This window comes from Staurois parvus, unplaced genomic scaffold (genome assembly GCF_062004578.1).
Source record: "Staurois parvus isolate SC_StPar_1 unplaced genomic scaffold, SC_StPar_1.0 ptg000827l, whole genome shotgun sequence".
Lineage (NCBI taxonomy): Eukaryota > Metazoa > Chordata > Amphibia > Anura > Ranidae > Staurois > Staurois parvus.
In genome coordinates, this window is record NW_028318623.1 from 4100236 (window position 1) to 4114336 (window position 14101).

Here is a 14101-nt window from a genome sequence, read left to right on the forward strand (position 1 = left end):
ACGCTGCTGCTCCTGGACACACTGATCCTGGGGTTTTTTTCCTGCTGGTAAATGCTACTGCTACTAAAAGGTTCTACAAGTCTATGTGTGAATGGACACATAGGATAACATCGAGGGCCGTTTTGGAAGCAGTAAAAAAGCCTGACGCCCCGAAAAGTGGCTGCAAAAACCCCCTGTGTGCATGAGCTCTTAGTAAATGTCCCCCATTGAGTACAGAGGGACAGCTGGTGTGAACTTTTTTTAATTATTAAAATGTAGCTCTAGTCTTTTTTCTAGTTTTGGCACAGGTATTTTTATTAGTATTTATTTTATTAGTAAGTATTCTTTATTTTATTAGTAATATTTATTCATCCGATTATTTATTAGTATATTCATATTATTATCTGTTAGTATTATTTATTTTATTAGTATTTATTAGTATTATTTATTTTATTGGTATTTATTAGTATTATTTATTTTATTGGTATTTATTAGTATTATTTATTTTATTAGTATTTATTAGTATTATTTATTTTATTGGTATTTATTAGTATTATTTATTTTATTGGTATTTATTAGTATTATTTATTTTATTAGTATTTATTAGTATTATTTATTTTATTGGTATTTATTAGTATTATTTATTTTTTGGTATTTATTAGTATTATTTATTTTATTCATATTTATTAGTATTATTTATTTTATTGGTATTTATTAGTATTATTTATTTTATTAGTATTTATTAGTACTATTTATTTTATTGGTATTTATTAGTATTATTTATTTTATTAGTATTTATTAGTATTATTTATTTTATTGGTATTTATTAGTATTCAACAAGCTAAGGGTTTTTTTTTTATTGCCATCTGTGGCCTGTGGGAATTTTTTTTTTAACTTCTTATCTTGGTAGCAAAATTGTCACTGATGAAAATTAAAAAATAAAAACCTTAAAAAAAAAACAAAACAAAAAGAAATAATATTGTCACTGGGACAAGAAGTAACAGGAAGGTTAGACAGCAATCAAAGCTTTACCATTTCACACTCCTTTAAAGGTGTTTTTTTTATTAGTTTATTTAATTTTTTTCCTGCCCCCTAGACACAACAGGAAGCAAGAGTTAATTTCTCCATAATAATGAAAGTACCCTCTTAGACAGTTGTCACCTTAAAGCAGACATTCACGCTGAAAACATACTACGCTCTACAACACGTAAATCCTCTTTTTTTTTCGTACTTTTTATTATTAATAATAACAACAACAATAATATTAATAATGATTATTATTATTATTTTTTTATTATTAGTCCATTTCAGTCTACCCCTTGTCCTCCAATCTTGCCAATCTCAGCCTAGCCAATAAAAATGACCACAGATCGATACCCAGAAGGTGACTGGCCATAGAGGTCAGTGGCTGGTGAGAAAGCTGTGGAATGCCACGTAGATGGAGTGGAGATGAGTATAGTCCTGCTTAAGGTACATTTGAAGATAATAGGCTTCATTCAAAAAGTTAACACCAGGATAAAGTGACAGTTATATACAGGTGAGTCCTGAAAGACTGTGGGATCCTCGTGGAAACTGGAAATCACTGTAATAGGCACCACTACTAGAGTGATTGACGCTAGCTTCCATGTCCCTGGCAAGCAGATGTCCCACTGCTTGCTGAACACAGAGGGTCACTCACTTGGCATGGGTGCCCTTCAAAGAACATTTTGCATTTTTTCATTGAATGTGTAGCACTACCCCCTTAGGAGTCGCTGAGTTTTGGGTCCCTCTGTAGTCCTGCACAGCCAGGCAACATGCATTTTCTTCTACACTTGCATACCGGAGACAGTAAACAGTCCTTGAGCTTGTTTTTTTTTTTGTAGCTTTATTAAGGGGTATTGAACTTGGATAGAGTTGAGGGGTGTATGGGATGCTCAAGGAACTGTGAAAATGAGAACAAATCTCCTTAGCAACTATGTACAAGTTTATAGACAAACAATCTCTCCTTGAAGAGCTCTCCAGTCCTTCCCTTCACCCAGCTGCCTGAGGGAATCCCTGAGCAAGGGGACCCAGAAACTGCCACTGTAGTAAAGCAGCCCCAGATGAAGAGCTAGTTGGGTTTGTCACCTGACTGCTCTCCCCTCATTCAGCCCAGAAAGTGTAGGATTACTCACTCAGTCCTCTCCTGTAAGTATGTGGGTTGGTGGCTGCTTTCAGACCTTACGCTGGGTTGGCTACCTCCCTGCTTCTCAGACTGTCCTCTCTCAGGGGACGGTTGAGGCCGAGATATCCTCCTTCCAAGATCCTGCCTGTAGGTGGGCTCCTCCTAGGCTCCACACTCCAGCCTTCTCACATCATCTTCCACCCGACACTGACCACTTCCTGGTCAGGCTCTTTCATACTTAAGGGCTGTTCTGACCCCATACCAAGCCTCCTGCTTAGGGATAGGTCAAAATCCCTTGAGTATGCAGCTTAGCCCCTCCTCACCCCCACCCACTGCCTTCTAGAAACTTCTCAAGCTTCTAGAGCAGGGGGAGGTATCAGGGAACTGACCTATAGAGCCCTCAGCCCTGACCTCCCAGGCTAACTCATACCAGGCTACTATCCAGCCTAAAAATCTAGCTAGCTCCACCTGGCTAACTAGAGGGGCACTACAAATGCAAAGTATTTTTTTGATTGGACGAGGTGGAGCTTGTGTGATTACCACCCTACATCTCCACCTTGTTCACTCAGAGAATGCAATACATTCATCGAGAGTTCACTGAATCATGCCTGTGCCAAGCGAGTAATCTCCCGTGTTCACAATGCAGCCGGGCAGCCACTTGGCACGAGACCCGGAAGCTAGTGGAGATCACTGGAGTAGCAATGCCTATTAAAGTGATTTCCAACTTCTACGGGGATCCTACAGGTGCGCCACATACATACTTACATTCAAGCTGGACCAATAAAACTATGTAAAAATTGACATGCCTAACCTTCAGCTATGAAGTCACATGGCTAAAAGATTCCTGTTGGAGACATTTTCCCTTACTTCCCGTCCTGACAATAACATAGAATGATGAAAGTGCATCTTTCTGCAGAGCGACGTGAACATTATAGGTAGCTATTCTGACCCACTGAATCAGATGATCCACCACACCCAGGACTGTTTGTAGCCATGTATGAACTTCCATTAGTCCAACATTGGATTTGGGGTCAGTAAAGATATATCTATGAAATACATTGGTGGCCCAGTTTTTTTGTATTTATTTGTAATAATTTCCCTGGTCACCAGACCAAGCAAACAAGCTCTCCAGCATCTTCTTTTAGACCAGTGGTTCTCAACCTGTGGTTCGTGACCCCTTTGGGGGTCGAACGACCATTTCACAGGGGTCGACTAAGACCATCGGAAAACACATATTTCCGATGTGTAAAGAGCAGCTACTGTGTAGAAAACAGCTGCTGTGTTGAAAGCAGCTACTCTGTTAAAAGCAGCTACTATGTTGAAAGCAGCAGTATTGGAGGTAAAACAACACTCATGAATTATAATTACTGGGTTAATAATTTTATGGTTGGGGGTCACCACAACATGCGGAACTGTATTAAAGGGTCGCGGCATTAGGAGGTTGAGAATCACTGTTTTAGACTATGGATTGATGGTATTTCCTCGCATTGGAAAACAAAGCTGAAAATCAATTTTGAATGGAGTTGCCCTTTAACTGCATTAAAACAGTTACATAGTTAGTCTGGCTGAAAAAAGACAAAAGTTCATCCAGCTCAACCATTAAAAAAAAAAAAAAATTATAATCCTATACCCACAGTTGATCCAGAGGAAGGCAAGAAAACCCAGTAAAGCATGATCCAATTTGTTCCTGCAGGGAAACAAAATCCTTCCTGATCCCCCGAGAGGCAATCGGATATTCCCTGGATCAACGTTACCTATAAATGTTATATCCAGTTATATTCTGTGTATCCAAGAAAGTAACAATGCACTTAAGTTCTATATATATATTAGCAATGGGTGAGATGATGGTGATAATCAGCTTTACATCTGCTGTTCCCTCCTCCTTCTACTGGATGACATTTTCCACCTGTCAAAACTTTTATTATATTTATGGTAATAATGGATGTGTTTATTTTCATTCAAATAGCAATTGTCTTTGCCAGAATATTTTAACATAATTGGTTGCTTGCTTTAAAGATATAAGAATGTTGCTAAAGTAATAATGCCTGGCAATAATATTTATTATTATTAATAATAATAATAATAATAATAATAATAATAATAAATAATTTTTTTTAGAGTCAAGCTTCTTTTTGTTATTAATGATAGCATCCCATTATCTTGAACAATTCTGGCAAAGACAATTGCTATTGGAGTAGAATGAAAACAAGCACATGTATTATTATTATAGATAAAATCAAAGCTTTGACAGATACAAAATGTCATCTATTCATAAGGTGAGCGAATGGCTGATGTAAAGTTCATTATCCATCCTATTACAGTTGTCTTATCTAATACAAATGTATAAATATTATTATTATCATTATATTATTATTATTTAGTGCTCTCATCCCATGATCTGCTTTGCAAAGTATGTTTACAGGCTAAGCAATATCACCAGTCTATTTGGGCACTTTACCCACTAACCACCAATGTAAAGGACCAATCTCCCCACTGACCATCAATATAGGGACATTCTTCCCACTGAAGACCAATGTAAGGGACATTCTTCCCACTGAAGACCAATGTAAGGGGCATTCTCCCCACTGACCACCAATATTGTGACATTCTCCCCACTGACCACCAATGTAAGAGACATTCTTCCCACTGGCCCCCCAATGTAAGGAGCATTCTTCTCACTGGCCACCAATGTAAGGAGCATTCTTCCCACTGACCACCAATATAGTGACATTCTTCCCACAGGCCACCAATGTAAGGAGCATTCTTCCCACTGGCCACTAGTGTAAGGGGCATTCTTTCCACTGACCACCAATGTAAGGGGCATTCTTTCCACTGACCACCAATGTAAGGGACATTCTTTCCACTGACCCCTAATGTAAGGAGCATTCTTCCCACTGACCACCAATGTAAGGGGCATTCTTTCCACTGACCACCAATGTAAGGACCATTCTTTCCACTGACCACCAATGTAAGGAGCATTCTTTCCACTGATCCCTAATGTGAGGGGCAATCTTCCCACTGAAGACCAATGTAAGGGGCATTCTTCCCACTGACCACCAATGTAAGGAGCATTATTTCCACTGACCCCCAATGTAAGGGGCAATCTTCCCACTGAAGACCAATCTAAGGGGCATTCCTACCACTGAGCACCATTGTTAGGGAAATTCTTTCCACTGACCACCAATGTAAGAGGAATTATTTCCACTGACCCCCAATGTAAGGAGCATTCCTTCCAATGACCACCAATGTAAGGGGAATTCTTCTCACTGACCACAAATGTAAGGGGCATTCTTCTCAATGGCTAAAAGGTTCCTGCTGGCAGAATCTTGCATTAAAAATGCATCTATGTGGACACGTTTAGATGTGTTTTATTGTAACGTGTTTAAACACATTTACTTGTGTTTGAACTCATTTACATCTGACACTTTTAGGCTCTGTTCACACTACTGCGACCTGAAAGTCGTTCGACTTTGCCAGGCGACTTCCATTTGATGGCGTCTTGATGTGACTTTTGTACGATTTTGATGCGACTTGATCTGCGACTTTCATGCCATGTGACTTTGCCTGTGTAATCGTCCTGCAATGCCAAATCCAAATCACATCAATATAGATGAGGATCCAACTCGGAGGTGACTTCCTTTAAAGTCTATGGGAACAAGTTGGATAGAAGTCACCTTACAGTAGCACATCAACCTTTTCTAAAGTCGGAGCAACTTTAATAGTGATTAAGACATCTCTTATTTACTAACATGGGACTTCACATCTAGTGTGACTTGGGGTCCCCCCACCATGTTATGGAGATGAAGGGATGCAGACGTGTTTGTGGTCCATGTCAGGAGAGCAGCCTAGGAGGACAACCATGGCTTTCTCCAGAGATACGGTGGAGGAGTGACGTAGCCACCCCGAGAGAGGAAGCATGTTATTTGCAGGATTGCCAGGTAAAAATAAAGCAAAGGGAGCTTTAGAAAAAGAAAAGAATTGTAGCCGCTACACCAAGGACTAGTAAATTGCAATGTCTCACATTTTTGGGTTTTAGGTTTAGGTATACTTTGTGGTGTTTGTCTCCTACCAAATCATGTAAAAATATGAAGCTGTAATCTCAGTTTTAGGCTCCATCCAACTAGTAGATAATATAATGTGATAAACCAATGCTTGTTTCCGGTTTATTGTGCCTCAATCTTACTTTTGAGCTCTTATGCAGGCCATAGATGGGTTGAAAATCGGCCGATTTTTCGGCCGAAAATAAAATCGGCTGATTTTCGGATCGTTAGTGCGCTAATTGTTCGGCCGTTTTTTGGTAGATTTTATTTATCGGTAAAGTTGGAAAAAAATCGGCCGATTTTGCCGATCCGGGCAATGATGGGCAAATCGGCCAAACTTTTTACTGATAAAAAAATCTGCGCATGAGCCGTGACCTGCAAAAGGAAGACAAAAAGAAGTGGAAAAAAGAAGAAGAGGATGAAGAAGAAGAAGAAGAGGAAGAAGAAGAGGATGAAGAAGAAGAAGAGGATGAAGAAGAGGAAGAAGAAGAAGAAGAGGATGAAGAAGAAGAAGAAGATGATGAAGAAGAAGAGGATGAAGAAGAAGATGAAGAAGAGGATGAAGAAGAAGAAGAAGAAGAGGATGAAGAAGAGGAAGAAGAAGATGAAGAAGAAGAGGATGAAGAAGAGGAAGATGAAGAAGATGAAGAAGATGAAGAAGAGGATGAAGAAGAAGAAGAGGAAGAAGAGGATGAAGAAGAAGAGGAATTCCAGTCCGGCAAAAAGTGTCCCTGCAGAGAGCTCCACTATTTCTTTGACAGTTCTTTGACATTTATAGCGGTTGCAACAATGTATCTATTTGTTTCCGAATAAAAACATCTGAATCCTAAATGGATACAAATAGATACATTGTTGCAACCGCTATAAATGTCAAAGAACTGTCAAAGAAATAGCGGAGCTCTCTGCAGGAACACTTTTTGCCGGCTGTAGATGGGATGAAAATCGGCCGATTTTTTTTACCATTCCTGGTAACGTCGGCCGCTTGAACGACCGTTTTTCCCTTTTTATTACAGAAAAATCGGCCGATTTTCGACCCATCTATGGCCTGCATTACTGTATACTTTTCTGCTTCTCCCTCTTTAGCTCTTCTCCAAACTTCTGGTCACTTCTGAAGGTCCGCCTGAGTGGACCTAATGTCCACCTAATGTCCCATTATTTGTGTGCGCTGCCGCACAGCACCACAGCTCTGCCCGTATTGCTGTGCTCGGGTCCATGCACTGTATGGGAGGCACGTTGGTGCCATGCTTAGGCACACTTGCAGTACAAGAATCATACCTTTATTGCCATCAGGAGTCTGTAGGTGGGGACCGAGACTCTGGTACCCGATTTGGGAGAGATCTCAAACACAATGGCAATGGCACAGTGTTTCGGCAGTATATTACTTGACAATGGCACAGTGTTGCAGAAGTATATTACTCGACAATGGCGCAGTGTTCTGGCAGTACATTACTTGACAATGGCACAGTGTTGCCGCAGTACATTACTTGACAATGGCACAGTGTTGCCGCAGTATATTACTCGACAATGGCACAGTGTTGTGGCAGTATATTACTCGGCAATGGCACAGTGTTGTGGCAGTATATTACTCGACAATGGCACAGTGTTACAGCAGTTCATTACTCGGCAATGGCACAGTGTTGTAGTATATTACCCGGCAATGGCACAGTGTTGTAGTATATTACCCGGCAATGGCACAGTGTTGCAGCAGTATATTACTCGGCAATGGCACAGTGTTGTAGTATATTACCTGGCAAAGGCACAGTGTTGCAGCAGTATATTACTCGGCAATAGAATAGTATTGCAGCAATATGTTACTCAGCAGTGGCACTGTATTGCAGTAGTATATTACTCGACAATGGCACAGTGTTGCAGCAATATATTACTCGGCAATGGCACAGTATTGTGGCAGTATATTACTCAGCAATGGCACAGTATTGCGGCAGTATATTACTTAGCAATGGCACAGTGTAGCGGAAGAATATTACTCAGCAATGAGCACAGTATTGCAGCAGTTCATTACTCTAGCAATGGCAGAGTGTTGCGGCAGTATATTACATGACATTGGCACAGAAATGCGGCAGATTATTACTCGGCAATAGCATAGCAATGCAGCAATAAATTACTCAGCAATGACACAGTAATACGGCAGTGTATTACTCGGCAATGGCACAGTGTTGCGGCAGTATATTACTTGGCAATGACACAGTGTTGTGGCAGTGTATTACTCGGCAATGACACAGTGGTGCAGCAGTATATTACTCGGCAATGGCACAGTGTAGTATATTACTCGGCAATAGCACAGTGTTGCGGCAGTATATTACTCGGCAATGGCACAGTGTTGCGGCAGAAAATTACTCAGCAATGAGCACAGTATTGCAGCAGTTCATTACTTGGCAATGGCACAGTGTTGCAGCAATATATTACTTGGCAATGGCACAGTGTAGCGACAGTATATTACTCGGCAATGGCACAGTGTTGCGGCAGAAAATTACTCAGCAATGAGCACAGTATTGCAGCAGTTCATTACTTGGCAATGGCACAGTGTTGTTGTAGTATATTACTCCGGCAATGGCACAGTGTTACAGCAGTATATTACTCGGCAATGGCACAGTGTTGCGGCAGAATATTACTCAGCAATGAGCACAGTATTGCAGCAGTTCATTACTCTGGCAATGGCAGAGTGTCGTGGCAGTATATTACATGACAATGGCACAGTAATGCAGCAATAAATTACTCAGCAATGACACAGTAATACGGCAGTATATCACTCGGCAATGGCACAATGTAGTATGTATATTATTCAGCAATGGTACAGTAATGTGGCAGTATATTACTTGGCAATGGCACAGTGTTGTTGTAGTATATTACTCGGCAATGGCACAGTGTTGTTGTAGTATATTACTCGGCAATGGCAGTGTTGTTGTAGTATATTACTCGGCAATGGCACAGTGTTGTTGTAGTATATTACTCGGCAATGGCACAGTGTTGTGGCAGTATATTACTCAGCAATGGCACAGTGTTGTGGCAGTATATTACTCAGCAATGGCACAGTATTACAGCAATTTATTACTCAGAAATGGCAGAGTATTGCAGAGTAGTAGTGTTCCAGGATTAGCCTGTTTTACCATAGGTCGGCCTCTGCTGGAGGGGTAGTGAACTGCAGTGCTACTAAAGAGATCTCCCAATTGTTGATAAGGGTACCGCATTGCCTGTGGACAAGAAGAGTTGTCCCTGCTTGCTCAGGAACCTCTCCCTGCACTGATGACTCTCCTTGACAAAAGGGGTCTTTGTCCCTCACATGCTCCAGGTGCTTCTGAATGGTGCAGGAACCCTATTTAATAGAGTTTCAAACCAAGATGGCTGCCAGAAGTCATCAGAAGTTGCAGGGTCCAATCAGACACTATATACAAAATTATATATATCTATAGATACATATATGTGCCGCGCTCCATAAATCTATAAAAACTCATATGCAAGTGATTATAAAAATGATAACGTGAACAAAATTAATGTGCTTAAGAACAGTGCAACATATAGTGCATTTTAAAATAATATTAATCCAGCACTCAAAACACTTCCTAAATAGTCCTCTTTGTGCTTGTATAATTTTTCAGTGACAAATTCGGTGTATTCGGAGAGCGGATATAGTGATTGCAGGGTCCGGGGAAACCAGATATAGTGAATGCAGGGTCCGGGGAGAGCAGATATAGTGAATGCAGGGTCCTGGGGAGAGCAGATATAGTGAAGGCAGGGTCCTGGGAGACCAGATAGAGTGAATGCAGGGTCTCTGGAGACCAGATATAGTGAATACAGGGTCTGGGGAGACCAGGTATAGTGAATGCAGGGTCCGTGGAGACCAGATATAGTGAAGGCAGGGTCCAGGGAGACCAGATATAGTGAATGCAGGGCTTGGAGAGACCAGATATAGTGAATGCAGGGTCCTGGGAGAGCAGGTATAGTGAATGCAGGGTCCTGGGAGAGCAGGTATAGTGAATGCAGGGTCTGGGGAGACCAGATATAGTGAATGCAGGGCCCGGGGAGACCAGATATAGTGAATGCAGGGTCCGGGGAGACCATATACAGTGAATGCAGGATCCGGGAGACTGGATATAGTGAATGCAGGGTCCGGGGAGACCAGATATAGTGAATGCAGGGTCTGGGGAGACCATATATAGTGGATGCAGGGTCCTGAGAGAGCGGATATAGTGAATGCAGGGTCCGGGGAGACCATATATAGTGAATGCAGGGTCCGGGGAGACCATATATAGTGAATGCAGGGTCCGGGGAGAGCGGATATAGTGAATGCAGGGTCCGGGGAGAGCGGATATAGTGAATGCAGGGTCCGGGGAGAGCGGATATAGTGAATGCAGGGTCCGGGGAGACCCGATATAGTGAATGCGGGGTCCGGGGAGACCAGATATAGTGAATGCAGGGTCCAGGGAGAGTGGATATAGTGAATGCAGGGTCTGGGGAGACCAGATATAGTGAATGCAGGGTCCGTGGAGACCAGATATAGTGAATGCAGGGTCCGTGGAGACCAGATATAGTGAATGCAGGGTCCAGGGAGAGTGGATATAGTGAATGCAGGGTCTCTGGAGACCAGATATAGTGAATGCAGGGTCCGGGGAGACCCGATATAGTGAATGCAGGGTCCGGGGAGACCCGATATAGTGAATGCAGGGTCCGGGGTTTAGGAACTATTTTATACAGGTCCATTAGTGCATTCTGTCATGATTTTATTACAATGACTGCTGCAAGTAATTAAATGACTTTCAGATAAACTTAGTAATAATATATAAAAGATAATACACACTAAAACACCTTTTCTTTTAATGGGAAACTGTATCCCCTCAAAAATGTTTTAGACATACATATAACCTGTCAAAACGGAATGGCCATCATTGACTTTTCCTGACGCCCAATATGCTTGTTCCAGGTCAGTAAATCACCAGACAGTGTCAGAAGGATGACAGTCCTGGAGCTTTCATCTTAAGAGAAAAAAATGAACAGTTGCAGCTCCCATATTTCTATTCTGACAGGCTCTATCAAAAGGAAATCTGTTTTGGGAGAAAATATTAGGTCCCTGCTGAGCTCCTTTTTATTTCGGATACATTTTTGCCATCTGTGTCTCATCAGGGAGATTTTCGTTCACTTCCTGTCCTGTAGACTCAATGGGAAGTAAAGGATATTTTTCCAAAGTGAGGGATATCCACTCTTAGAATAGGTTCACACCTATGCAGTTTGCGTTTGATACATTTCTGCAGTACTTTCTTGTGGTGAAAAATCAGTCTGTATATGCAGTAAAGCATGATTACTATACTCACTGTGGGACCTAAGGGTTTAATCATCATATTGTGTAAAAAGGCTGTTTGATCCTGTCTTCTCTGATCCTCCCCTTCTTCTACTGTCCCCAATCCATCTGCTGATAGTACAGAACTCTGGGAGACACTCTGCACATGCTCAGTTTAGTGTGTATGGCTAGAACTTTTTTTTTTCTATTGGGAGGGTGCATGTGATCAGCACAGGGCAAATCAGCACTGTCCAAACAGAGGTCCGGGGTCCTGCAGCCTCATTGGACAGTCAGAGGAGAATAAAAACCCCTCCTACAAGCTTTAACCAGTGCTCTGCTGGACACTGATAGAAGTCACAAGACTGCTCTAACTGCTGATGAGAAAAGAGATTTAGCAGTTTATATTTACTAAAATAATTGCATTTCCATGTTGTGTGTACTGTGGGAGACCAGATATAGTGAATGCAGGGTCCGGGGAGAGCGGATATAGTGAATGCAGGGTCCGGGAAGACCAGATATAGTGAATGCAGGGTGCTGGGAGAGCGGATATAGTAAATGCAGGGTCTGGGGAGAGCGGATATAGTGAATGCAGGGTCCGGGGAGACCAGATATAGTGAATGCAGGGTCCTGGGAGACCAGATATAGTGAATGCAGGGTCCTGGGAGACCGGATATAGTGAATGCAGGGTCCGGGGAGACCAGATATAGTGAATGCAGGGTCCTGGGAGACCGGATATAGCGAATGCAGGGTCTGGGGAGACAGAATATAGTGAAAGCAGGGTCCGGGGAGAGCGGATATAGTAAATGCAGGGTCTGGGGAGAGCGGATATAGTGAATGCAGGGTCCGGGGAGACCAGATATAGTGAATGCAGGGTCCTGGGAGACCGGATATAGTGAATGCAGGGTCTGGGGAGACCAGATATAGTGAATGCAGGGTCCTGGGAGACCAGATATAGTGAATGCAGGGTCCCGGGAGACCAGATATAGTGAATACAGGGTTCAGGGAGACCGGATATAGTGAATGCAGGGTTCAGGGAGACCGGATATAGTGAATGCAGGGTCCAGGGAGACCAGATATAGTGAATACAGGGTTCAGGGAGACCAGATATAGTGAATGCAGGGTTCAGGGAGACCGGATATAGTGAATGCAGGGTCCAGGGAGATCAGATATAGTGAATGCAGGATCCCGGGAGATCAGATATAGTGAATGCAGGGTCCGTGGAGACCAGATATAGTGAATGCAGGATCCCGGGAGATCAGATATAGTGAATGCAGGGTCCTGGGTTTAACACTTGAAGCTTTGACAATAAAACCTAGATGCTGATTGCTTTATATGCAGAATTGCACCAGATTTTGCACTCTCCAGTGTTAGTAGATAACCCCCATGGCTCATGCCTTCCCTAAAGATGCAATCTATTGCTGTTTGTGCCCCCATTAGGGAGATTCACCCCTCTATTTGTCCTATTTACCATTATCATTGAAAGTAAAAGAAAATCACAAGTTTTGGGTTGTCCCCAGAAAGGTAATAGAGGGGAAAATTGCCAATGGGAACACTAGTTCTGGTGACCTGGAGGTCCCCAAAAGTTTCACTTACTTTGCAGGGATTTCCTCTCACTTCCTGTATTGGCAATGGGACAGGAAGTGAAGGGAAATTTCCCCAATGGGACAAAGATGGCAAAAATAAACCTTACAGGGGCTACCCTCCCTTAATCTATCCAAAAATGAAGAAATCGTCTTGCCTATAGTTCTCCTTGAAGGTAAATACTTTTGTAACCACTGTGTTTACTTCTTTTGACTGTCCCTAAAGACATCCAGGGGCGGACTGACAACTCATGGGGCCCCCGGGCAATAGGGGATCATGGGGCCCCTGTGTCCTCGCCCACACTCAAACCACATCCAAATAAACCTAAGAAAGGTACCATGGGCATCTCATGGGGCCCCTTACTGACCCCGGGCCCTCGGGCAGTGCCCCTGAAGACATCCATACTGAAATGCTTTAGTTTCCTTTGGAAATGCTGGTACTTAGGAACGAGGGGTAATGGCATGATAGATTGACAAAGCAGCCCTTTGAGTTTTGTTCCAAAATAGACACATTTTATCAGAACTACCTACCAATTATCCTTCCAAATTGTCAAATCTCAGATGCCGTAAAACAGAACAGTCTGTCCTAACGAATGCCTTCTCTATTGTTTATTTGGATCTCCGTGTTCAGCCGAGAACAGTCATTCTATTTGATCTCTCTTGCAGCTTGACTCTTCGGGGATTGGCTGGAAGGGGAACGCCACTTTAACAATGTAAATCTTGGCCACCCATCAGTCAATGTGCCGATTCCAATCATTTGCCAAAAGGCTTGGAAGTCAGGAAGATCTCATGAGAAGACTACAAAGCCACTGGCATGTTTCTCAGTTCAAAGACGCAACTACGACAAGACGACAAGAGCCTGAAAATGATGTGAAAGTTTCAGAAAAGGTGAGAGGCAGAGTAAGTAGAATGTGATGTATTTTTCTGTCAACAATTTCATTTATTTGGGAAATTCTCTTGTGTTCATCGCTGCCGTTATTAAATGCAGCTGTGAGCAATCCACTCTGTTGGAAGATGGTTTAAAGGGCACATGACACTAAACTAGTTTTCTTTCTTCAAAGGTATGATA

At 42.3% G+C, this 14101-nt stretch overlaps 1 protein-coding gene across 3 annotated transcripts in view; it reads left to right on the forward strand.

Annotated features, from left to right (window-relative positions):
- The window catches only part of SYT3 (synaptotagmin 3), a 379591-nt gene that overhangs the window by 126512 nt on the left and 238978 nt on the right, over positions 1–14101 (forward strand). For 2 of the 3 annotated variants that reach the window (XM_089655188.1, XM_089655189.1), the window contains one exon: positions 13699–13920. The gene's annotated coding sequence lies outside the window, so the exon portion shown is untranslated. Of the gene's footprint in view, positions 1–13698; positions 13933–14101 lie in introns of all 3 variants that reach the window. The other variant, XM_089655190.1, reaches the window with a different exon arrangement.